Source organism: Tamandua tetradactyla, chromosome 19 (genome assembly GCF_023851605.1).
Source record: "Tamandua tetradactyla isolate mTamTet1 chromosome 19, mTamTet1.pri, whole genome shotgun sequence".
Lineage (NCBI taxonomy): Eukaryota > Metazoa > Chordata > Mammalia > Pilosa > Myrmecophagidae > Tamandua > Tamandua tetradactyla.
The window spans coordinates 59,107,272-59,131,581 of record NC_135345.1 but is presented as its reverse complement, the minus strand read 5'-3'; the positions used below and the strand labels follow the sequence as shown (position 1 = coordinate 59,131,581).

Below are 24,310 nucleotides of genomic sequence, written 5' to 3'. Positions count from 1 at the left end.
CTATCCAGATGACAGATATGTTCTTGAGCCATCGGCCTTCCTTGAATTAAAGTATCTTTCCCTGGATGCCTTAATTTTGACATTTTCATGGTCATAGAATTGTAACTGGCAAATTATAAAATCCCTTTTTGAAAACCAGTCAATTTCTGGTATAATGCATTCCAGAAGTTTTTATAAACTATTACACCATGTAAAAATCCATTCCAAAATGTTTTTTATTTGCAATCACAGCACTCCACTTCTCTGGTACTAAACTCTGTTTCACTTTTCTATAGCTGCCACAAGCCAATATACCAGAAATGGATTAGCTTTTTCAAAATGGATTTATTAAGTTGCAAGTTCACCATCCTCAGGCCATGAAAATGTCCAAATTAAGACATCCAGAGGAAGATACCTTGACTCTGAGGAAAGGCCAATACTGCCTGTGGTTTCTATGACACATGGGAAGGCAATGGAGATGTTTGCAATCCTTTACTGGATTCTAGTTTCAAATGGCACTCTCAGTACCTGCTTACAATGACTTTCAGTCTAAGCATCTGTGGTTTCTCAGTTTCTCTGGGAGCAGACTCTTGGCTTCATCTTTTAGCTTAGCATCTCCAAATGTCTGTGTCTTATTTCCATCTCTCTGCTCTCTCTGTCAGACTTGAGCTCTCTTGCTCTCTCTCCATGAGTTCTTTTAAGGACTCCATTAAACTAACTAAGGCCCACCTTGAGTGTGTGGTGCCACATCTTCATAGAAAAATATAATCAAAATATTCCTCCCACAATAAGTCTGCACTCACAAGATTGTATTAAAAGAATATGGCTTTTCTGGAGTACAGTTTCAAACCAGTATTACCAGCAATGAATGAGTGTTCCCATTTCTCTGTGCCCTCAGCATGGACTGCCATTTTTTTTAAATGCAAACTTTCTAAGTGTGTGAAATGGTATGCCATTGTTTCAATTTGCATTTTTCTTATGGCTAGTGATGCTGAACATCTTTATATGTACCTTCCGGCCATTGTATATCTTCTTTGAAGGCATGTCTGTTCAAGTGTTTGGCCCATTTATAAATTGAGTTGTCTTTTTGTTTATAACTTGAAAAATTTGTTTACATATTCTGCATATTAATCCCTATTGGATAAGTGATTTTCAAATATTTTCTCCCATTGTGTAGGTTATCATTTTACTTTCATGATAAAACCCTTTGAGGCACAAAAGTCTGTAATTTTAATGAGGTCCCAGTTATCTTTTTTTTTTTTTTTAGCTTGTTGTTTGTGTGTAATGTCTAAGAAACCATTGCCTAACACATGGTCCTGTAGATACATCTCAACATTTTCTTCCAGTAATTTTCTTCTCAACATTTTCTTCCAGTAATTCTAGCTCTTCTATTAAGTCTTTAATCCATTTGGGGTTAATATTAGTTTATAGTGTAAGGTATAGATCCTTCTCCTTTTTTACACATGGAAATTTAGTTTTCTCAGAAGCTTTTGTTGAAAAATGTCTCCTGTTGCAATTGAGTGGTCTTTGCCATCTTGTCAAATATCACTTGGTTATAAACGTGAGGGTTGTTTTCTGAGCTCTCAATCTGATTCATTGGTCTATATTTCTGCTAGTGCCATGCTGTTTATGTTGTTGTTCTTTTTTTTTTTAAATTGGAATGCTTCATGAGTTTGCATGTCATTCTTGTGCAGGGTCCATGATAATTTTCTCTGTATCATGTCAATATTAGGACATATGCTATTGAAGTGAGCACAAGTACCACCCTGATTTGATGACTGTGACTTAGTCATAAATTTTAAGATCAGGAAGTATGAGACCTCCAACTTCATTCTTTTTATTTCAAGATGGCTTTAACTATGTGGAGCCCCTTCTGTATAAATTTTATGATTGGATTTTCCATTTCTGCAAAGAAGATATCTGCTGGAATTTTATTGAAATTCCATTGAACCTATTAGTTACTTTGGGTAGTCCTGACATCTTAACAATATTTAGTCTTCCAATCAATGAATATGGAATGTCCTTCCATTTATTAAGGTCTTCTTTAATTTTTTTCACCAATGTTTTGTAGCTTTACACGTACAAGTCCTATACAACCTTGCTTAGATTTATTCCTAGATATTTGATTCTTTTATTTGCTTGTGAATGGATTTTTTTTCATTATTTCTTCTTTGCATTCTTTATTGCCTGTATGTAGAAACACTACTGATTTTTCAGTATTGTTCTTGTGCACCACCTGTTTACTGAATTCACTTATTAGGTCTAGCAACTTCACTGTGAAAATCTCAGCAGATTCTTTATATAGGATCATATCAACTTCATATAGGGAAAGTGTACTTTTCATTTCCAATTTGGATGACTTTATTTCTTTTTCTAGCCTACCTGTGTTCTGGCAAAAACCTCCAATACAATGTTGAATAACAGTAATCATAGTGGGCACTCCTGTCTTGCTTCTGCTCTTAGAAGGAAAGTTTCACTTTTTTAATATTAAGGATGATAGATGTGGGCTTTTCACATATGCCCTTTATCATGTTGAAGAATTTTCCTTCTATTACTATTTTGCTAAGGGTTTTTATTTAAAAATAATATTTTATTTTGTAAAATGCCTTTTTTACATAAATTGAGATAACCATGTGTTTTGTTCTTTCATTCTGTTAATGTGGTGTTACATTAATCAATTTTCTTATGTTGAAACCATCTTGAATACCAGGGATAAATCTCAGTAGATCATGATGTATAATTGTATTAATTTGTTGTTGGATTTGGTTTTCAACTATTTTGTAAAGAACTTTTATATCTATATTCATATGAGATATTGGTCTGGAGTTTTTTTCTTTTATAATATTTATCCTGTTTTGTTGTGAGGGTCATGTGGACCCCATTGAATGGGTTATGGAGTGTTTTTTGGAAGATTTTAAGAAGAATTGGAGTTAATTCTTCTTGAAATGTTTGATAGAATTAACCTGTGAAACCATTTAGAAATAGGTTTTTTGCATTGAGGTTTTGGACTGTTGATTCAATTGCTTTACCAATGATTGGCTTCTATTTCTTCTGAGGAAGTATAGGTAGTTTGTATGTCTCTAACAATTTGTCCATTTCATCTTGTTTATCTGGTCTATTGGCTTACAGTTGTTTATAGTATCCATCCTCATAGTTGTTTCATTTCAGCAGAGTCAGCAGTAATTCCCCTTTTCATTTCTCCTTTTCATTATTTTTATCCTTTCTCTTTTTTGCATTAGTCTATTTGCATGTTTTTCAATTTTGTTGATCTTTTCAAAGAACCAATTTTAGTTTTATCTCTCTATTGTTTTGACTTCTATTTCATTTAATCTGCTCTAATCATTATTATTACTTTCCTTCTGATCATCTGGGCTTATTTTGTTCTTCTTTTAGGTCTTCCGGTTTTGAGATTAGGTCTCTAAATTGAAGTCTTTCTTCTACTCTAATGTAGGCCATATTGAGCTATGTTTTAACTCTTAGTGTTGCCATCACTGCATCGTATACATTTTGGTGTGTTATATTTTCATTTTCATTTGCCTCAGGATATTTCCTATCTTCTTATTAGCTTTCTGATTCCTCTTTATCCCACTGATTGTTCAAGTATATAAATTTACACATATTTGTGAATTTTCAATTGCTCTCTCTTTTATTGATTTCTAGCTATATTCTCTTGTGTTCAGAATGAAACTAGAAATCATACATTGAGACATTGAGTCTATGATATCAACATTTTTAAATTTATTGACACTTGTTTTGTGACCCATCATATGATCTGTCCTGGAGAAATATCGATGTGCATTTGAGAAGAATGCAGATTCCGTTTTTGTTGGGTGCAACATTCTATATATGTCTGTTGGGTTTATATGGTTTAGTTATCATTCAAATCCTGTACTTCCTTATTGATCTTCTGACTAGATAGATGTTCTATCCATTATTGAGAGTAGTGTGTTAAAGTCTCCCACTGTTAATGTAGAACCAATTTCTCCCTTCAAATTTATCAGCACTGGCTTCATATATTTTGGGACTCCACTGTTAGGTCCATTTTTTCAGTTTTCTAAAGCTGTTGGAATGTACCAGAAATGGATTGGCTTTTATAAAGGAGATTTATCAGATTACAAATGAACAGTTCTAGGGCCATGCATATATCTCAGTTAAAACATCAATAATATGGGGCGGGCCGCGGTGGCTCAGCGGGCAAGAGTGCTTGCCTGCTATGCCGGAGGACCCCGGTTCGATTCCCGGCCCCAGACCATGTAAAAAACAAACAAACAAACAAAATATAATAAAATAAGAAAATGTTTAAAGATGTTTCCCTTTCTTCCTCCCTTCCTTCCTTCCATCTTTCCTTCCTTCTCTGTCTTTCTTTCCTTCCCTTCCTCCCTCTCTCTTTAAAAAAAAAAAAAAAAAAACATCAATAATATGATACCTGGACTCTGAAGAAAGGCTGCCAACATCTACACCTTTGTCAGCTGGGAAGTCATGTGTCTGGCATCTGCTGGTCATTATTCCCAATTCATCACTATCAGCTTCTGATTCCAAGATCCTCTCTTAACTTCTCCAGGGCAAGATATGGATTTCATCTCTTAATTTAGCATCTCTAGGGTGTTTTTATTTCCAAATGGCTGTGCTACCTCCAAAATGCCTACCACTTACAGGACTCCAAAAAATGGATTAAGACACACCTTGAATGTGTAAGGTCAAATCTCCATGAAAACAACTTAATAAAAGTGTCACAAAAGGTCTGCTCCCACAAGATTGAATTAGAAGATCATGATTTTCTGAGGTACATGACAGTTTAAAACTAACACATTCCAACACCTGGACACCCAAAAGACATGTTATTTCCATATACGCAATGCATTCATTCTATCACAATATTACAAAAGCCTTTAACAATTTCAGTAACAATACAAATATAATACAAAGTCAAAAACAGCATAAATTCTCATCAAAATCAGCTACAGGATGATTTTGCATAAGAAAAATTCTCCTCTGACTATAAACCTGTGAAACTTACAACAAGTTATCTGCTACCAATATGCAAAGGAGGGCCATTCATAGGATCAATATTCTCATTTCAATAGTGAGTAATTCTAAGGAAAGCAGGGTCAATGGACCCAAACAATTCCAAAACCTGCAGAGAAAACTCCATTAGATTTCAAGATCTGAGAATTAATTATAGAATGAAGTTTTGATGGTTTGAAAGCCTCTTTCTTAGTTTTGTTATGAGTATGTTTGTATTTTCACATAAAGCAAACATTTGTTTTCTATTCTATCTCATCCCCATATCATATGATATAAGTTGTATTGTTCATGTCATATAATTTAAATTCTAGGATATCAAGGTTAAGAGTGAATATTATAAGGTCTTGTGCCCTATTCTGGGGAGATTTAGTGCATTTTAAGTTGTGCACAGGACAGTCGAGTTGTATTAAGTGAAAATATGTATGTTATTATTATTTGTATTTAGAGACTAAGCATGGTTTAAGGTGATGTATACAGCTGCCAAATTGACAAGGGGTGAACCATGATGCTCTGTTGCTGAAGGACATTTTGTGAACTTAAATCATCAACATATTGATTGCATCTATGGCTTATTACATCTGGACTAAGTCAAATGTCTTCTGCAATGAGTGGCATTTAATCTGATCAGTTGAAGGTTTTAAAGGAGAAGTCAAAAGAGAGAATCTTTCTCCACTTCTGCCAGCCAGCCTCTTCTGGGAATTTCGTCAAAGAGCTGCACTGGAGCTGCCAGTCCACAACCTGCCCAATGGAATTTGGACTTATGAATCCCCACAGTTGTTTGAAACACTTATTCAAAATTTTATATTTACAAATATCTCCTGTTAGTTCTGTTTCCCTTAACTACTGCATACTTGTACATTTATAATTGCCACATCTTCCTGTTTTATCATCTCTTTAGTAGTATAGAATAAACATCTTTGTTCCCCATTAGTGTTTTTTACTTTTAGAGTCTATTTTATTCAATATTAGTAAGCCACCAAAAGTTCTCTTTTGGTCACTACTTGCATTGTTTCTTTTTTCTCAGTTCTTTAACCACCAACCTACTTATAGCAGACTTTAAAGCTAGTCTTTTGCAAATAACATACAGTTGGGTAATTATTTTTTATCCATTGTGCCAATCTCTGACTTATGACTGGAGAGTTTAGTCTATCTATATTTAAAGTCACTAGTAATAATACCAGACTTTCTTCTGCCATATTGCTGTCTGAACTTTGTAAGTCATACTTCTTTTGTCCTCACTTTTGTTAAAGCCTAGGTATTACTCAGGGTTCCTTAGGGAAACAGCACCAACAGAAGATATCTGTAAATATGAGATTTTATAAAGGTGTCTCACACAACTGTGGGGATGTGAGAGTCCAAATTCTATAGGTCAGACCATGAGCTGGCAACAACAATGAAGGTCTTCAGTGAATTCCTCAGAAGATTATGGCTGGCTGAGGTAGAGATGAAAGTTCTCACTTCTGATTGCCAAATTCATCACCTCTCCAATGAAAAGTCTTCAACTGGAAGGGCCACAGTGACTCAGCAGGCAGAGTTCTCACCTACCATGCTGGAGACCTGGTTTCAATTCCTGGTGCCTCCTCAAGAAAAAAAAAAAAGTCTTCAACTGATTGGATTATGGCCGGGTGATTAGATTTTCTCACTGTGAATGACACTCCCCTTAGTTGATTTTAGATGTAATCAGTCATAGATGCAAATAACTGACTGATGATTTAAGTCCAAGAAATGTCCTCACAGTAATGGTTTGGCCAGTGTTTGCTTGAGCAGACAACTGGGCACTATCACCTGCACAAGTTGACACATGAACCTAACCATCATAGTCCACCCTTTGTCAAACTGGCAGCTGTATGCATGACCTTAAACTGCATTTAATCCATAAATAGAAGACACTTACAGACATATTTTTGCCTAACAATACTCAAATTTCCTGTGTACAACTGGAAATATATGAATTATCTCCAGGATAGGGAGCATCTCCTTGGGTAATATTCACTGTTAAACTTGATATGCTAAAACATTTTAAGGTGAAGAATGAGCTGTTGCATCTGGCTTCTCCTGTGACCAAAAAAGAGTCACAACATATGGTTGAACTCTTTGGATTTGGGAGACAAAATAGTACTCAGTTGGGTGTGCTACTCTAGCCCATTAACAGAGTGACCAGATGTGCTGCTAGTTTTGAATGGGATAAGGAACAAAAGAAGGCTCTGCAACAAGTCCCAGCTGCTGTGCAAGCTGCTCTGCCACTTGGGCCATATGATCCAATGGATCCAACAATGCTGCAAGTATCAGTGGCAAATAGAGATGCTGTCTGAAACTGTTGGCAGGTCCCTATAAGAGAATCACAATGCAAGCCCTTAAGAGTTTGTAGTAAAGCCTTTCCATCCTCTGTAGATAGCTATTCTATTTTTAATAAATAGCTTTTGGCCTGCTGTTGGCTTTAGTAGAGAGTGAATGCTTAACCATGGACCCCCAATTTACCCTAATACCTGTTGTCTATCATGAGCTGGGTGTTTTCTGACCTGCCAAGCCATTAAGTTGGGTGTGTATAGCACCATTCTATCATAAAATGTAAATTATTTTTATGAGATAGAGTTCCAGCAGATCCTGAAGTTACAAGTACATTACATACATTTCCTCCTCGCGGCTTCAGAGAGTAGCAATCTCATCTGCTTTACATGCTTACACAGTGGCCCTGTTCTCTCAAATGTTGAAGTGAGGGTTGCAATGGGGAGGTATTGAGGAGACCACCATTTTCTCAGCTCCACCCTCTTCAAACGTTGAGGCAGCATCTACACTTTCTGCCATCTCCAGGGCAATGCTCAACCCCCTCAGAACAATGGAGCAGCAGCAAGGCTCTCACCAATCCCCAAGGAATGTGGTCCATCCTCTATGAGGCTTGAAGAAGCAAAACTCTTCCTGAGTAATGTAGAGGGAAGTCTGCAGTCTGTTTCCAGGGCAAACTCACTCTCTCCATTTCTATGAGTGGGTCTGCTCTCTTGGCCCAAGATTTACTGGCTCCATGGAACTTAGCTTCCATGGTTCTGCCTCTGAGATAATTTTTTCTTTAATTTATCCCTTTTCTGTTCTTTTTAGTCCAGACTGGTAATGCGTATGTTTATGCAATCCTATGACAGTCCTGTCAGTTTTCTAAGCAATATGCAGAGAACATAACCATCAGACAATTGGACTTTGCACAAATCCTTTCTAGATAACTCCATCTCCTATCCTGGTTTCATCTGTAATACTGACTTGTTCCATGTTTTATTAAATCTTCATGGGGGGCACTATTCTTTGGGCTCTCACTTTCTGGAAACCCAGAATTTTCCAGGCTATCAATTTCTATTTCTTTATATCCAAGAGTTCACTTCTCAGATTTCTCTTTTCTGTCACATTTCACTATAAACTGCAGGGAAACCAGGCCACACGCTCCACATTTAGTTTAGAAATTTCCTCAGCTAAGCATCCTGGGTTGTTACCTTTAAATTCTAACTTCCATCCAACTGCAGTATTGAATTTTGCCAAACTCTCTGCCATTTAAAACAAAAACTAACTTTCTTCCAGTTTGCAATGGCACATCCGTCATTTCTGTCTAAAGCCTCTTGGGAGGTTATCTTTAGAGTCCATATTTCTACCAACAACCACTTTAAAACAATTCAGGCCTTTTCTAACATGAATATCCCAATTCCTTGATAACTTTTACATTTATCTATTTAAAAGCCATTCCAAAATTTTTGCAAACTGCAACATCCAACTTATCTGGTATTAAAATCTGTTTTACTTTGCTAAATTTGTCACTATGCAATATAACAGAAATGGGTTGGCATTTATAAAGGGGATTATTAAGTTATATATTTACAGTTCTAAGGCCAAAATGTCTAAACTAAGGCATCCAGAGAGAGAAACCTTTACTTAAGGAAGCTCAATAGCATCCAAAACACCTTTGTTAGCTGAGAAGGCAAATAGTTTGCATCTGAGGTCCTTACTCTGAATTCATTGCTTTGTGCTTCTGATTCCAGTGGCTTATGATCCTCTCAGTGTATGTGGGTCCTGACTTAACTGACCCAAGGCAAAGCTTAGAGTTTCATTTCTTAGCTTAACGTGTCATAGAAAGGCATATGACAATGTCTGCTTGGCTCTGATTCCTGTCTCGCTTCTGTTGGCTCTCCCATCTCATGGCATTTCCTGGGGCTTTTGGATTTTTCCAAAATCTGTGTCTAGGCATTCTCCAAAATTTTTTCCCTTTTAAAGGACTCCAGTAAACTCATTGGACCCACTTTAAATAGGTGGAGTCACAACTCTGTCTGATCAAAAGGTCACACCCACAATTATGTGTGTCACTTCTGCATGGAAGTCAACTAATCAAGAGATCACATCCACAATTGGGTGTGTCACATTCTATGGAAAAATCTAATCAAGAGATTTAACTCTGAACAATATTTAAACAGGATTAATAGAACATGCTTTTTCTGTGTTACATAACATTTTCAAACCAGCACAATACTCAATTGGTCTTAAGTAGTTAAGGTGGGTCTTAATTAGTTTACTAGAGTCTTTAAGACAAGTCATGGAGAAACTCTGGATGCCATTTGGCTTTCTTCAGAATCAATGTATGTTTCTCCAGATGCTTTACTTCTATAGTAAAATGTGACAAGATAGAGATAAGATGAGAAATGAATGCCTCATTAATGAAAATATGGTAAAGAGAAACCAGAAATCAATGGTCTGGCTTGCAGAAAGAGAGAGTACAGAAAACAGTGCCACACATGAGGATTTAAACAAACATGGAACCAGTCAGCCATTTCAAAAAAAGTGAGGATTAGAGATGGAGTTATCCAGGAAGGATTTGTGGAAGTCTTGTTTTCTGATGGCCCTATTCCCTGTATGTTACATGCTAAACCAACATTTTTTTTTTAATTTTTAATTTTTTTTTTTTGAGATCTGTATACATGGAACCACTGCTAGTCTGGATTAAAAGGTGAAGAGTGAAGGAAAAATAACTTCAAAGACAACACCATGGAGCTCAGGTCTGAAGCCAAGAAATCTCAGAGCAAGAGACACTGTGACACCAAAAAATTTCACTGAAGTGAAGACTTGTTGGTTTTATCTCCCATCCTCTGACACACAAATGCCTTACCAATAAATCTAGAGTAGCTGCTATTCTTGCTCATTAGGTCCAAGTAACATGACACCATGAATATAATGGACCAGTGCAATGTCTCCTTGGAGGCAGAAATGATTAAGGTCCCTGTAGTCAAGATTATGACATTGGGCTGGAGAGGTGATATACCCCTGAGGTAGGACAATAGAGGAATACTGTTGGCCTATCCAGCTGAAAGCAAATTATTTTTAGTTGTCTTTACTAACAGCTATCAAGAATGTAGTATTTACCAAATCAATAGCTGCATACTATGTACCAGAGGATGTTTTGATTTATTCAAGCAATGATGCCACATCTGGAACAGCAGCTACAATTGGACTTACTACCTGGTTAAGTTTACAAAAATCCACTTATCCTACAATTCATATCTGTTTTCTGCATGGGCCACATAGGAGAGTTGAATGGGGCTGTGGTGGAAATCATCACCCCTGAATCCTTGTAAGAATGGTACAAATCTCTGCAATCCCTCCAGGAATACAGTATTGTATAGTGTCCCTGCTCATGGGACCTATTTTGTACCTCACCTTTTGGGGTCTATTGGGATTTTAGTTTAGTTACAGGTATTGAAGAAAAGAGGTGATGGGAGTGGGTCATGAATAAAATTAGAAGTGTCTTTCAAGCCAATTACCTCAGGACATTCTGTTGCAGTTTCATCTGGTGAAACAGGATTAATCTCTCTGGACAAGAACAGCGGTTGTTTCCCCAGAGGAAGTGATTACAGAATTAACAAGCACTGAATGGTTAATCTCCTTAGGTGGAGGTTGGATTGCAGACTCTTCAGGACAGACTGGAGCTAGGGAAGTTTTCTCCCTAGGACAAGCTTGGGATTGTGTGGCTATTTCCTCAGGGCAGATCATTACATAATTATCTAGCAAATATATAGTTCCAATGTCCCTGCTGTCATCATTATCAACCCATATGTCCCATCCCAATTTTTAGGATCCCATTCTTTTACAATCAATGTCCTTTAGGGCAGACAACAAGCTGGTTTGAGAATTTAGTTTACATTGTAAATATGCTATTCATGCCATGAGACTCTGGGTCTGATTTTTAAACATCTCAAGTCTGCAACCACTGGAAATAAGATTTTCTTTCAGGGCACACATAGAAACTTTTGCATCTTTCTTATGGCATTTAAGTTTCTGATTTAAAGCCTTCAGCTCATCCCTTTCCTTCATAAATATATCTTGTTTATCTAAGAACTGCCAGACAACATCACTTTATCTCTTAACTCCACAGAACTGTTAAGGTGTAAAAAATACTGTCACTCAGAGCCTTGCCTCATATATGAGCATGATTTGGAGAAACAAATGGTGATATTTTGCATATCTGTATTGTCAACTCATGCCATGGACTGTCAGTACCAGCTTGATTATTGGAAATAGAGTCAACAGTGCCTCCTTTGAAACTAATCAGAATAGAAAACCAATTGCAAAAACTCATTTTTAATATGCTTTTTCTCAAGAACTACTCCTGGTATGAAAGCTGTATTACTTAGGGTTCTCTAGGGAAAAAGAATCAAAACAAGATATCTTTAAATATGAGATCTTATAAAAGTGTCTCGTGCAATTTTGGAGATTCATGAATCCAAATTCTTTAGGCAGGCCATAAGCTGGCAACAGTGATGAAGGTCTTCAATGAGTTCTCAATGTTAGGTTGGCTGGCTGAAGTAGAGATGAACATTCTCTGTTCTGACTGTTGACATCATCATTTCCCCCTTAAAAGTCTTCAACTGATTGGACTAAATCCAGCTGATTGATTCTCTCATTGCAGAAGACTCCCTTTACATGATTGTAGATGTAGATTGCATAAATGCAATCAACTGACTGATTATTTAAGTTCATGAAATGTCATTTCAGTAATGCATAGGTTAATGCTTGCTTGACAAGACAAGTGGGCACCGTCACCTGGCCAAGTTGACATATGAATCTAATCATCACAACCTATTTTCATATTATTTGTTTTTAGTTTTCGTACCATATTGAGTATGTTCTCATCCTAAATTAAAATCTTAAATATATAATAACCATATTTGATTTGACACCAACTTGACTTCATTAGCATACACATATATTCTTATATCCTTCTGTCCCACCATTTTATTTGTCTTGCTTACCACTAATATCTTTGTCCCTTAGGTGTCCAAAAACCTAGATTTACTATTATTTTTATGGGTTGCATGTCAGAGCCTGTAGGAAATATCAAGTGGAGCTATACACCAAAATATACAGCACAATAATACTAGCATTTACATTGCTCAAACAGTTGTCTTTACTGTGGGTTCTTATTTCTTTATGCTGCTTTCAACCATGTCTAGTATCCTTGCCTTTAAGACCGAATAACTCCATTTAACTGTAGGGCTGGTCTAGTGGTGATAAACTTCCTCAGCTTTTGTTTATCTGAGAATATCTTAAATGGTTCCTCATTTTTCAAAAAAAGTCTTGTCTGAAAGTTGCTGTTCTTCAGTACTTCAAGTACTTCAACACAGTTCTTTCTTGCTTCCATGTTTTCTGATACAAAATCACAACTCAATCTAATTAGTACTCCATTCTGCATAATATGTTGCTGTTCTCTTGCTGATTTCAGGACTCTCTCCTTCTCCTTTGCTTTTGATATTGTAATAATTATATGATGGTGTATTTTTTCTTCCTATTTATCCTGTTTCACATTCATTGAGCTTCTTGGATGTGCATACTCACATCTTTTTCTATGTTTGTGAATTTCTCTGTCATTATTTCCTTAACTAATCCTTAGTCCCCTCTCACTTGTTTACATTTTGGACTCTCATAATGCATATCTTGGTGTGTTTTGATTGTGCTCCATAGTTGTCTTAGGCTCTTTTCACTTTTACTATTTATTTTTTCTCTCTTCTCCTGAACCTGACTCTTATAAAGTGTTTTATCTTCAAGTTTACTGATTCTTTGTTCTGCCGACTCCAATCTGCTCTTAAAACTCTCCTGGCAGTTTTTCGTTGTAGTTATTGTGGACTTCAACTCCACTAGATCTATTTGGTTCCTTTGTAAAATTTCTTTCTCCTTACTGAGACTCTCATATTGTTCATTCATTGTCTTCCTGATATTCTTTAGTTCTTTCTCTGTATTTTCCAACATCTCCTTGAGAATTTTTAAGACTATTTTTTAAAAAGACTTTCTTGAGCATATCCACATTCTCCTTGTCTTGAATTTTTGTCCTCCTATTTTGGATTACCATCATTTCCTGTTTCTTTGTTTATGTTGTACTTATTTGTTATGCAGATTAAATTTTAATATTTTGAAGTTTTAGCCCTGGTTTTCATTCCTTGGGATGTCTGTTTCATAACCAGGTGGTGATAAAAAAGACATTTTCTTAAGCTTCAGCCCTCCTATCAGGATAACTTAAGGGAAATGCAATGTGCATTTCCTATTTTTCTGGGTCTCTGTCTTATCCTGGGCTTTTGCTTGTTAATTGTTTTGGAGTTCCCCTATTTACAGGAGTTTGGATGTCCCGTCTGTTCCCCAAGAAATAATTTCCCTCTTCTGGGTGATTGAAGCCAGCATGGCTTTGTCCCAGGCTGTCCACCTCTGTTTTAGTTTGCAAATGCTGCTAGAAGGCAATATAACAGAAATAGATCAGCTTTTATAAAGGGGATTTATTAAATTACAAGTTTGCAGTTCTAAGGCTTAAAAATGTCCAAACTAAGGAATCCAGAGAAAGATACCTAGACTCTGAAGAAAGACCAAATGGTTCCTGGGATTTATCTATCAGCTGGGAAGGCATGTGGCAGCTTCTGAGGCCCTTGCTACTGGTTCATTGCTTTGTGCTTCTGATTTCAGTGGGTTCCTCTCACAGAGACCCTCACTTAGCTTCTCTAGGTTTTGAGCCAAAACTCTGGGTTTTGGTTTGCTTAGCATCCTATGGGAAGCATCTGGCAATGTCTGCTGGGTACTTTCTTATCTTCTGGTTTCATAAGGCTCTCAAAGATCCTGTGAGTCCTTCTGTCATTTTCCCATGCATCTCCAAGTGTTTGCATCTTTGCCAGCTCTGAACTCTTTCTTTCTTTATGCATTTTCTTAGACTCTAGTAAACTAATTAAGACCCACCTTGAATAGACAGAAGCACATCTCCATCTAATCAAATGGTCACTTCAACAATTGGACATCTTGTATCTCCATGGAAACAACCTAATCAAAAGTCACACTCAAAATTGGTTGTATCACATATCCATGGAAACAATCTAAGCAAGAGGGCCCACCTTACACCATTGGATAAGGATTAAGATAACATAGCCCATAATCATAGCCCACACAAGATTGTAGCCCACACTAGATTGGATCAGGATTAAAATGACATGGAACTTCTGGTTTTTATAGCAGTTTCAGACCAGCAGGACCTTTATACATTTTTACACCCCTTTTTTGTCTTAAGGTGCTTTTGCCAGGAGGACAAATTCTGGGAGGAAGGCACAACAGAGAGCACCTTCCCAAGTCTGTATTTCCCAGCCAAAAACGGGACCCACAAACTGGATACCATCTGGCTCCAAAGTCAGGTTCAGGAAGGATTCCAAGAGCTTCTCTGGTGGTTCCCAAAAGTCAAACTTTCCTGGCCTGCCCAACTAATACAGTCTTTCAGCTAACTGATCCCATATAAATAAGGAAGTATAGTGTTTTTAAATAGCTGCAGCCTCTGCCCTGTCCAGGGTGGGTTGAAAGTAGGGTTGCTGATACCTTTATGCAAGTAGGGTTGCTGATATCTTTATGCAAGATGGATTTGAAACAATGGTTGACACTGGCTTTGTCCAGGGCAGGTTTAGGTAATACCTGACCTCAGGGCTAGGAGCCAGAGATCAGAATTCACTAATCAAACTCTATAGTCACTGATCGGCTGTGCCCTTTCTGTCATTAGTGATTTTGAACCTGTGGCAGCCTGTCAAAAGAATGAGGATGGGCACCAGTAACCACCATGTGGAGAAAACAACTTATAGTTATTTACCCCTCTTCTTGCTCTTGCTTGAATCCTGTTTAGTATTCTTCTAACCTCTGCTTAGAATTCTGCTTGTTTAATATTTGTTTTGGTAGAAAGGCTGAGACATGGAGCTTCTTATTCCATCATATTTCCCAGGAGTCTCCACATTCTCTGATACTTTCAAAGAAGATTTTCCTTTCTTGTAGTTTCCAAAAGCACATCCATCATTTCTAAGACCTCGCTGGAAGAACTGTTAGCATCCACATTCCTGCTAACAATCTCTTCAAAGCAATCTAGGACTTTTCCATCAAGCACCTCACGATTTTTCAGCTTCTACCAATTACCAAGTTCCAAATATCTTTTGCTATTTGCATTAGCATTTCTCCACTCTCTTGTTACCAACATATATTTTAGTTTCCTAGGTTACTCAAGAAAATGCCATGAAATTGGTTGTTTAATGTTTCAGTTTGCTAAAGCTGCCAGAATGCAATACACCAGAAATGGGTTGGTTTTTACAAAGGGGATTTATTAGGTTACATATCTACAGTTCTAAGGTCATAGAGATGTCCAAACTAAGGCATCAACAAGAGAATGCCTTCACTGAGGAAAAGCTGATAGTGTCCTGGGTTCCTCTGTCACATGGGAAGGCATATGGCCATATCTGCTGGCCCTTTTCCCCCAGGTTGCTTTCAAAATGGCTCTCTCAGCTCCCATGGGTCCTTCTGGTTTTTCCTGGAACATTTTCTTCTCTCTTAGCTTCTGTTAGCTCTGCGCTCTCTCCAAAATATCTCCCCTTTAAAGGACTCCAGCAAGTGGATTAAGACCCAATTTAAGTGGGCAGGGTCAGATCTCCATGGCAACAACCTAATAAAAAGTTCTCATTCCACAATAGGACTTTCCCCATAAGCTTGGATTAAAATGCCATGGCTTTTCTGGGGTACATAACAGTTTTAAACCAGCACACTTAAACAGTAAGAATTTATTAGCTTATGATAGTAAGGCTGAAAGAAAATCCAAATAAGGCATCCTCAAGGTTATGCTTTCCCCCCAGATGCCACTACTGTGGCATTATGGGGCTAGCTGCCAGCAATCCTTGATTCCTCTTTCACATGGAAATACAACATGGTGGTGTCTCTAGGACTCTCCTTTCTCTTGTGGGTTTTGTGAATTTCAGTTTCTTGCTTCTCATGGCTTTCTCTCTCTGTGTTTGAATATCATTCTGCTAATAATGGACTCTTGTAAAAGGATTAAGACCTATCATCATTGAGGTATGACACACCTTAACTGAATAGCCTCAGCAAAATATCCTAATTACAATAGGTTCAAACCCATAGGAATGGATTTAATTTAAGAGCAAGTTTTTTTGGCATGCGTATAGATTCAAACCACCACAGTCTTCAAAAGTCATTTTATCTGTCTCAAGAGTATATCAGAGTTTTAAAAGCAAAGGAAATTTGAGATCAGCTAACTGAATCCCTTCATTTTATATTTGTCTAAAAGTTAACAGTTTACCTGAAGAGTCAGTGTTAGTACTCAATCTGAACAGTATAAATATCAGTATAAATTTTGAGGGATGGCCCTCTGAATTTACTGTGGTCAAATTTTTTAAGCTAACATGCAATTTCATTAACCTATAATAGACATTTTCCTCAATTATATGAGACTATAGTAATAGGTTTGTTATGAGGATTAAATGGAATAAATCTGTATAAAGTTTAGATTTCATACATGTAAGCCAAGTTATTTTTACTTAGGTGATATAAGACATAGTGATGTAGAATGCAATTGTCAAGATTTTGAACCATCAAATTTGGGATAAAAGAACATAATGTAAAAAATTTGAAGCAGATATGTTATGTGTTTCATCCTTCTAAAGGCAGAAAATTATCAATTATATATCAGCCGAAATTTACATGTGATTTTCCAATGACATCATTAATAAGAAAGACATGGCCTTTTTCATTTACTTATTTTTTTTAAATAGTGTCTTTCCACTCATAATTAAAATTCAATTCCTTATTTTTAATGATTTAAGATGGCTGAATATTAGTTATTACTTCTCTATGTATCTTCTTCTTAATATTAGGGAGGCTCTGGCACTGCTTTGGCAGATAGCATAGAGTGGAAGTAAAGTTGTAGAAGTACAGCACACCCATTTCCAGATCCAGTACTTAAGAAATATATATCATCTTCTTCCTGTCTCAGAATACTGCTCTTGGAAGGCTGGACTGTTCAGTAATAAACCCAATTATTCTGAGTTCATGCTGCTGGGAGATCCATGTGTGGGGACCACAAGAAGATACCAAAGAAGTTCTGGGACTACATGAATAAAGATCCCTTTTTCTATTTATCCCAGCTGGGATGCTATATATTATGCAAAAAGACAAGTCATTGCATGCTTTAATTTCCTGACCCACAAAAATAGAAGATGTAATAGCAAAATATATGCTGCTTTAAACCACTAAATTTGGTGGCAATTTGTAATGCCATAGTAGAGAACTGAGCATTGATCATGATAAAATCAGGAATTAAGTATGAATGAAAATCAAACACTTATTTCTTATTAAGAAAAGTACATGGTCAGTTTATGCTAATAACAGCCCTAATTCCCCATGAATGTGTATCTAAAGTGAAATTATTCCCTAAAATCCATGATTAATGCACAACTGTATTGGCATTATTTGGAAAGTTTAGGTAAATAAGCAGAATTTGCTCCAAATAGGAAGACTAAAAGATATTTAGAAATCTAGTTGTCTTCCCACCTGCATATGGTGGGAATGACAAGAAATAACATAACATGTCCTAGAAATATCTAATTCCAGCAAATCTAATGACAGAGTTCATCTAAAAGTCCTTTAATGAGAAGCCATTCAGTCAAGAAATGTATTTACTGAGCATATGTAGTTTGCCACACACCCTTAAATATGCTGGAGAATAAAACTGTAAACCAGGAGAAGAGCCCTTGACCTTTTGGGAATGTATAACCTAGTTGAGGAACAGATAAAGAACAAATAAAAAGATAAAATATGTTTATGATGATAAGAAGAATGGAATAAATAAATAAGAAAAATTTGCAATCATTGAAGATGTATCCTGTAGAGTATTCAGGATGGTCTCTACGAGCAGATATCATGTTAGAGGAGACCTAAAAATGAAAAGGTGATAATTAGTTAAAAGGGGATGTAGAAATGCATTTAGTATGGCTGGGGAGTTAAATATGTATATGTCCATTCCATCAGAAAGAAATGTACATATTTAGCAAATGACTAAAGACCAATGTGATGGTGAAGTGAAGGTAGTGATTCATCAGGGGCTGGATCGTGTCCAGCTGTGTAGGCTATGATACAAGGGTTGAATTTCATTCCAAGAGCTGTGGAAAACCACTCAAAGTATTAAGCAGTGAAACAATGGATCCAATCTACATTTTAAAAGATCACTGTTATTGTCATGTAGAAAGGAAATTGAAGTAGACTGCTATGTAGTGTTAGTAATTTAGATAATAGTTGATGCAACCCAAAGTAAAACAATCATCCAGTAAAGGAGTCTAGAAGTGAGCAGATATCTTAGAGATATAATCAATATAAAATTCAATGAAATAATCAACATATTTTAGAGATATAATCAGTAGGATTGCTAATGAAAGGGGTTGTGAGAACAATTATTAACAGAAACAGAGGATCATTAATACCGCTACTAATATAAATTGCTACTACTACTACTACTACCAAAGAATTTCTCTTGAATTAATGGCTTCAGGTTGAGTGTGATGGCATTTATTGAAGTGAGTAAAAAATTTATCTGGAGGGAGGTCAAGAAAATTAAGAGCTTGAGATGTTTCTTAAGAATGAATTTTTCGTGAGATGTGAAGTTGAGCAGGAATAAATAGTTAGTGGAACCCCAGAAGAGAAAGGTGTTATAGAAACTAAGAAAGGAGATTATTTCAGGAAGGAATAGGCATTCATTGAGTCCTGGATTAAAAATGTAACGTCACTGGTATCCTTTAAAAGAGAAGATTCATTGGAATGATGAGGGATGGAGCCAGTCTTTATAGGGCAGAGACAAGATCAGAAGATAAGAAGGTGGAGGGTCTTTATGAAATGAAATCATTTAAGAAATCTATCAATAACCAGGTCAGATGAGTGCTGTTGTATAAACCAAAAGGGTTTTGCAGTCCACAGAACAAATGTGAGATACCAGAATAAAATTTATGTTTATGGGAAATATCAATTAGAAATGGAAAGATTCTTGGGAACAGATAGAATGACCAAAAGAGTGAATCTTTTAAAATGGGAATGAATAGAGAAAACACAGGTATGGAATAGTCTTTGATAAGAAGGCTACACTTTTTACATTATTAAAAGAGAAGGTAGGTGTGGGATAGAAAAAATTGTAGAAATGTTGTTGGGATTTTACTGTAAATGGCTTCTGAAAGCTCCTACTTTTTCAGTGAATTAAACAATGAATAATCAGCTCAGAAGGGGGTTAGGATTATGAGAAGATTCATTTTAAACTTTAAATCATAAATGTAATCTGAAATGATTTGGCTAAGTTGAGCAATTATTTGCTATAGTACTGTATTAGTCAGGGTTCGCTACAGAAACAGAACCAACAGGACATTTGTATAAAGTTGTCTCACACAGCTGTGGGGAGGTAGGGCAGGCCACAGGCTGATAACTCTGATGAAGGTTTTAATGAATCCCTCAGGAGAGGCTGGCTGGCTGAAGCAGAGAGATTCTTTCTACTGACTTCTCCTTTAAAGTCATCAGTTGATTAGATTAAATGTCACTCCACTTGGCCAACTGCAGATATAGTTAGCCGTGGATGCAGTCAACGTGCTGATGATTTAATAAGCTGATCTTCTGGTTTATTAGCCAGCCACTAAATGTCCTTTCAGCAAAAGTTAAGCTAGTGCTTGCTTGACCAGACAACTGGGCACTGTTACCTTGCTAAGTTGACGTGTAAACTCAATCAAAACAATAAAGATGCAGAAAAGTTAAATGGATATTGAGGTTCAAATTACTTTAATGTCTTTCAGGTGAGCATTATTAATGTGAAGTAGAAACAAGAGATATGGGAGGTGTGCTGGTTTGAAAGGAAGTATGTCCCCTAGAAAAGCCATGTTTTAACCAAAACTCCCTTTCATAAGGGTAGAGTGGTCCCTGTTCAATACTGTATGTTTGAAACTGTAATGAGATCATCTCCCTGGATGATGTGACTTAGTCAAGAATGGTTGTTAAACTGGATTAGGGGATGACATGTCTCCACCCATTTGGGTGGGTCTTGATTGGTTTATTGAAGTCCTATAAAAGAGGAAATATTTTGGAGAATGAGAGATTCAGAGAGAGCAGCACCACAAAGCAGAGTCCACCAGCTAGTGACCTTTGGAGATGAAGAAGGAAAATGCCTCCCAGAGAGCTTCATGAAACAGGAAGCCAGGAGAGAAAGTAGCAGATGATGCCTTGCTTGCCACGTGCCCTTCCAACTGAGAGAAAAATGTTGAACGTCGCTGGCCTTCTTGAACCAAGGTATCTTTCCCCGGATGCCTTCGATTGGACGTTTCTATAGACTTGTTTTAATTGGAACATTTTGTCAGCCTTAGAACTGCAAACTAGCAACTCATTAAATTCCCCATTTTAAAAGCCATTCCGTTTCTAGTACATTGCATTCCAACAGCTAGCAAACTAAAACAGGAGGCTTTAGGAAGAAATAGCTATTACGATGGAGTATAAATTATAGGTCAGACAAAGAGAAATGAACACCAGAGATCAGATTGACAGTGATAAATTGCCGTAATTAATGGATTACTGATGTTGATGTGATTGAAGGATCATAGCAGAGGTTCTTCAATAGTTAAATGGAGAAGTAATCAGAAAGAGTAAACTTTGGTACTGTGTTTCAGAGGTGGATCAGATTAGCAAATTAATATGATTTGAAAAGATGACATCTGATGAAAAATAGAAATGAAATAGAAAAATACTATGATTTAGGATTTAGTCACTAAATCCTAGTTTTTGATTTAAGTGGTATTTACTCTATAAATTTGGACAGAATGTTTGGCTAGAACTGCTAACTTAATTTGAGAGAAAGTGGTAGACTCATATCTAAAGATCATTGTTATCTGATGATACCAAGACCTAATGACAGAATCCTTTAATGTGATCATGTTCCAAGAGGTGAACATAAAAATCAGAAATGATCTCAAAATAGTTGACCATAATTATAGTCTTAGAAGAGCACATCCTTTTTGTTTTACCAGAAAGAATTCAAAGAAGACATGTGTGGTCTTCTCTTTGAATATTATATACTATGAAATTATTTTTTTCAATTTTCTGATAATTGAAATGTATCATCAGATGAATGAACTAAGAGAAACATCTGAATTCTATTGACTGTTTCAGGTACATGAGAAAAAAACAAACATAGGCATGCCCTGTACTTGATCAAAAGAGATCTAAGATGTGCCTTGTATCATAGCAGATACAAGTCTCACTCCACAGATATAGATGTGTTTGAGATGTAATTTCCTCTATTTTATACAATTAAGTATAATTTTCACTTCAATATTCCAATGACAATGACAAAAGCTTAATCCTACTCAGTTTAATTTCCCTACCTTAGGAACGGGGATTGCACGTAAAATCTGGCATTTTACATGGTCTCAGCCAAAACACATAAAGTATATTAGGTTATCATTACTATATCTAATAGATAATTGATAACAGTATGTCTTTGTATTATGTGATAAGCTATGATTAAGTAACAAGTTTTTGAAACAGTAATAAAGGTCAGCTTTGACTGTGTCATATGGCCCCAGAATATTGTACAGTGGGATGTTTTGAAATAAATATTGCATTCTGGTATTTAAGCCACAGTGATGAAAGAATAATGGCTACTTCATAAGCAGATGATTAGTGTATATGATAACCAAAAGGAAAATAAGGAATTATAGTTTTTAGATGTTTTAAGGCAAAACCTTAGATTAAAACCATGCTATTATGAGATGTGACAAAATGAACTGTCTCCTTAGGCCTAACCCCTACCTAATAATTTGGGTATATTATGCTGCTTATTTCCCTTTTTTTCTTTCTCATCGAAATGTCAAGGTTTTTTTTTCTTTCCACTGCCAGACTTAATAAATGCTGTTACTCCTTCTTTGAACACTCTTTTCTGATCTGCATTCCTTTTGTGTAAGTTGACATCAAATCATCTTTTCAAATTTTCATTCAATTATTACTTCCAGAAATCCTTCTGGCTTTCCAAGGTATATTTCAGTCCTTATTACCACTTTTCTCATAAGACTGAGATCTCAAGACATTAGGAAATGCAATACATATCGCTTCCTAGTCTTAAAGGGCTTTGACACTAAGCAAGAAGAATTTTTGCATTTTTCAAAGATATTAATGTTCTGTATGTAGCACAGAGTCTAAGTCATGGCAGATTAAGGCAACTTTTAAACATTTAAATAAAATATTTCCATTGGCTGACCACTTTAAAAAAAGCCAAAAAAATTCCTTTGGTATTCATGGACTTAGGGGCCTTTACTTATATTTTTAATGCCATCTTTCATTATTCTGTCCCAATTACTACACTATGACCTGACGAGCTTTCTTTGAGGCTTTTGATAATATTATGCTACTTTTACCTTAGGACCTTTATTTCTTCTTTCTGGATGATTCTGACTTTAGATTTTTCTATGGTGAAAATCTTCATCTCCACTTTCTTTATGTTTCTAAAACAAGTGTCTACCTCCACCCTTTGAAGTCAGTTACTAAACAATTACCTCATTTTATATGTTGACAATATTTTTTTCAGCACTTTCAAGATGTTGCTCTCCTCATGCTTTCCCAATGGGGGTAATAGCGCCTTCAAGGGGGTGAAAATTGATTCTTGGTGGGTGAATGATGTAAAAAACATTTTTCAATTGTTTGCCCCTCCAAAGGGCCATAGTACCTAAACAGATATGCAGTGTATCTGTGATATTGAAATTGTAAAAGGCAAAGGTGATTAGTAAAAATAATGTTTAAAAAGGCTTTTGCATGGAGATGAAAATGAAAAACAGTGGAAATACTGTTTTTTAGTATTGCTCTACTGTCTTTTGGCTTATATTGTTTCTGATGAAAAAATCTGCTATTATACTTATTTCTCTGTATGGAAAGTATCTGTCTGGCATATGGTGTTACTTGCATTGTATTTTCCTCGCCGTCTTTTCTTTTTTTTACTTGGTAGTTGTTGAGATTATAAGATCTCTGGATTTATAGTATCAATCAAATTTTAGTTTGATTAAAAAAAATAGCTTTTAAACTAAAACAAATATTTTGACTATCGATTCAAGTTCACTAATTTTTTGTCTGAAATCTGTGAGATTTAATATTTTTGTATATATGTAACACTCTCCCCCATACAAGCCAAATATACCATGGCTGATTTCAATTCAGATGGCTATATTTGGGAGAAAATTACTTAACTCATGAAATTAATTATACTTATTTAACTCATGAAAGTAATTATATTTCTTTGTTGTTGAGCCATATTACAATTGGATTTTTATTCTTTTCTAAGGTGGGTTTAAAATACAATGAGAAAAGTGAGATAACCTCATTATAAACAATAAATTCAAGCATATTAAAGGCCATATCTATAGCAAAAATGCTTGGAAGCTAATTTGAGAATTAAAAAATATATACATACAATATGAGCAAAGACTATTAGAAGAGAATTTTTTTAAAAGCCACATTATAACAGGTGGAGATTGAGGACAAGAAAATTGTATCAACAATCCTTGGTTTAGAAATGCAGCTAAGAACTTTCTGGTGTATATATAGCAAAGAGGGCACAAAATGAAGTGCTAACCGTTTAGTATTTACATATGAATTTGTATGTGAAGAGTAGTGAAAACAAAAGTGATACAAGTGATAAAAGTGATACAAGATATCTTTGGCACAAGATATTTATTACACCGTTACTTTGCTTCAACTATGCAGTGTGTTCTCAGGAGAGCAACTGTCTGGTGATTTGTCTCCATATAAAATAAAATAGAAAGAAACTACAACATATATTTGACACATCCTTTGGCCCCATAGATTTTTAAACTGTTTTCCAGCATTGAAGCACTTTTACCAATAGATATCGATTGTCAATTATTTTGGTTTTGATAGAATTATATTTATATGATATTCTTGAGTGTATGGTAAGCTATCTACAGTTCTA

General features: G+C 35.9%; 1 non-coding gene across 1 annotated transcript; it reads right to left on the bottom strand.

The window, feature by feature from the left end:
* Nucleotides 1-1,628: 1,628 nt before the first annotated feature.
* Nucleotides 1,629-1,735, bottom strand: LOC143663758 (U6 spliceosomal RNA). The gene has a single exon (XR_013166142.1). It is a non-coding gene; the product is annotated as a U6 spliceosomal RNA (small nuclear RNA).
* Nucleotides 1,736-24,310: the final 22,575 nt, after the last annotated feature.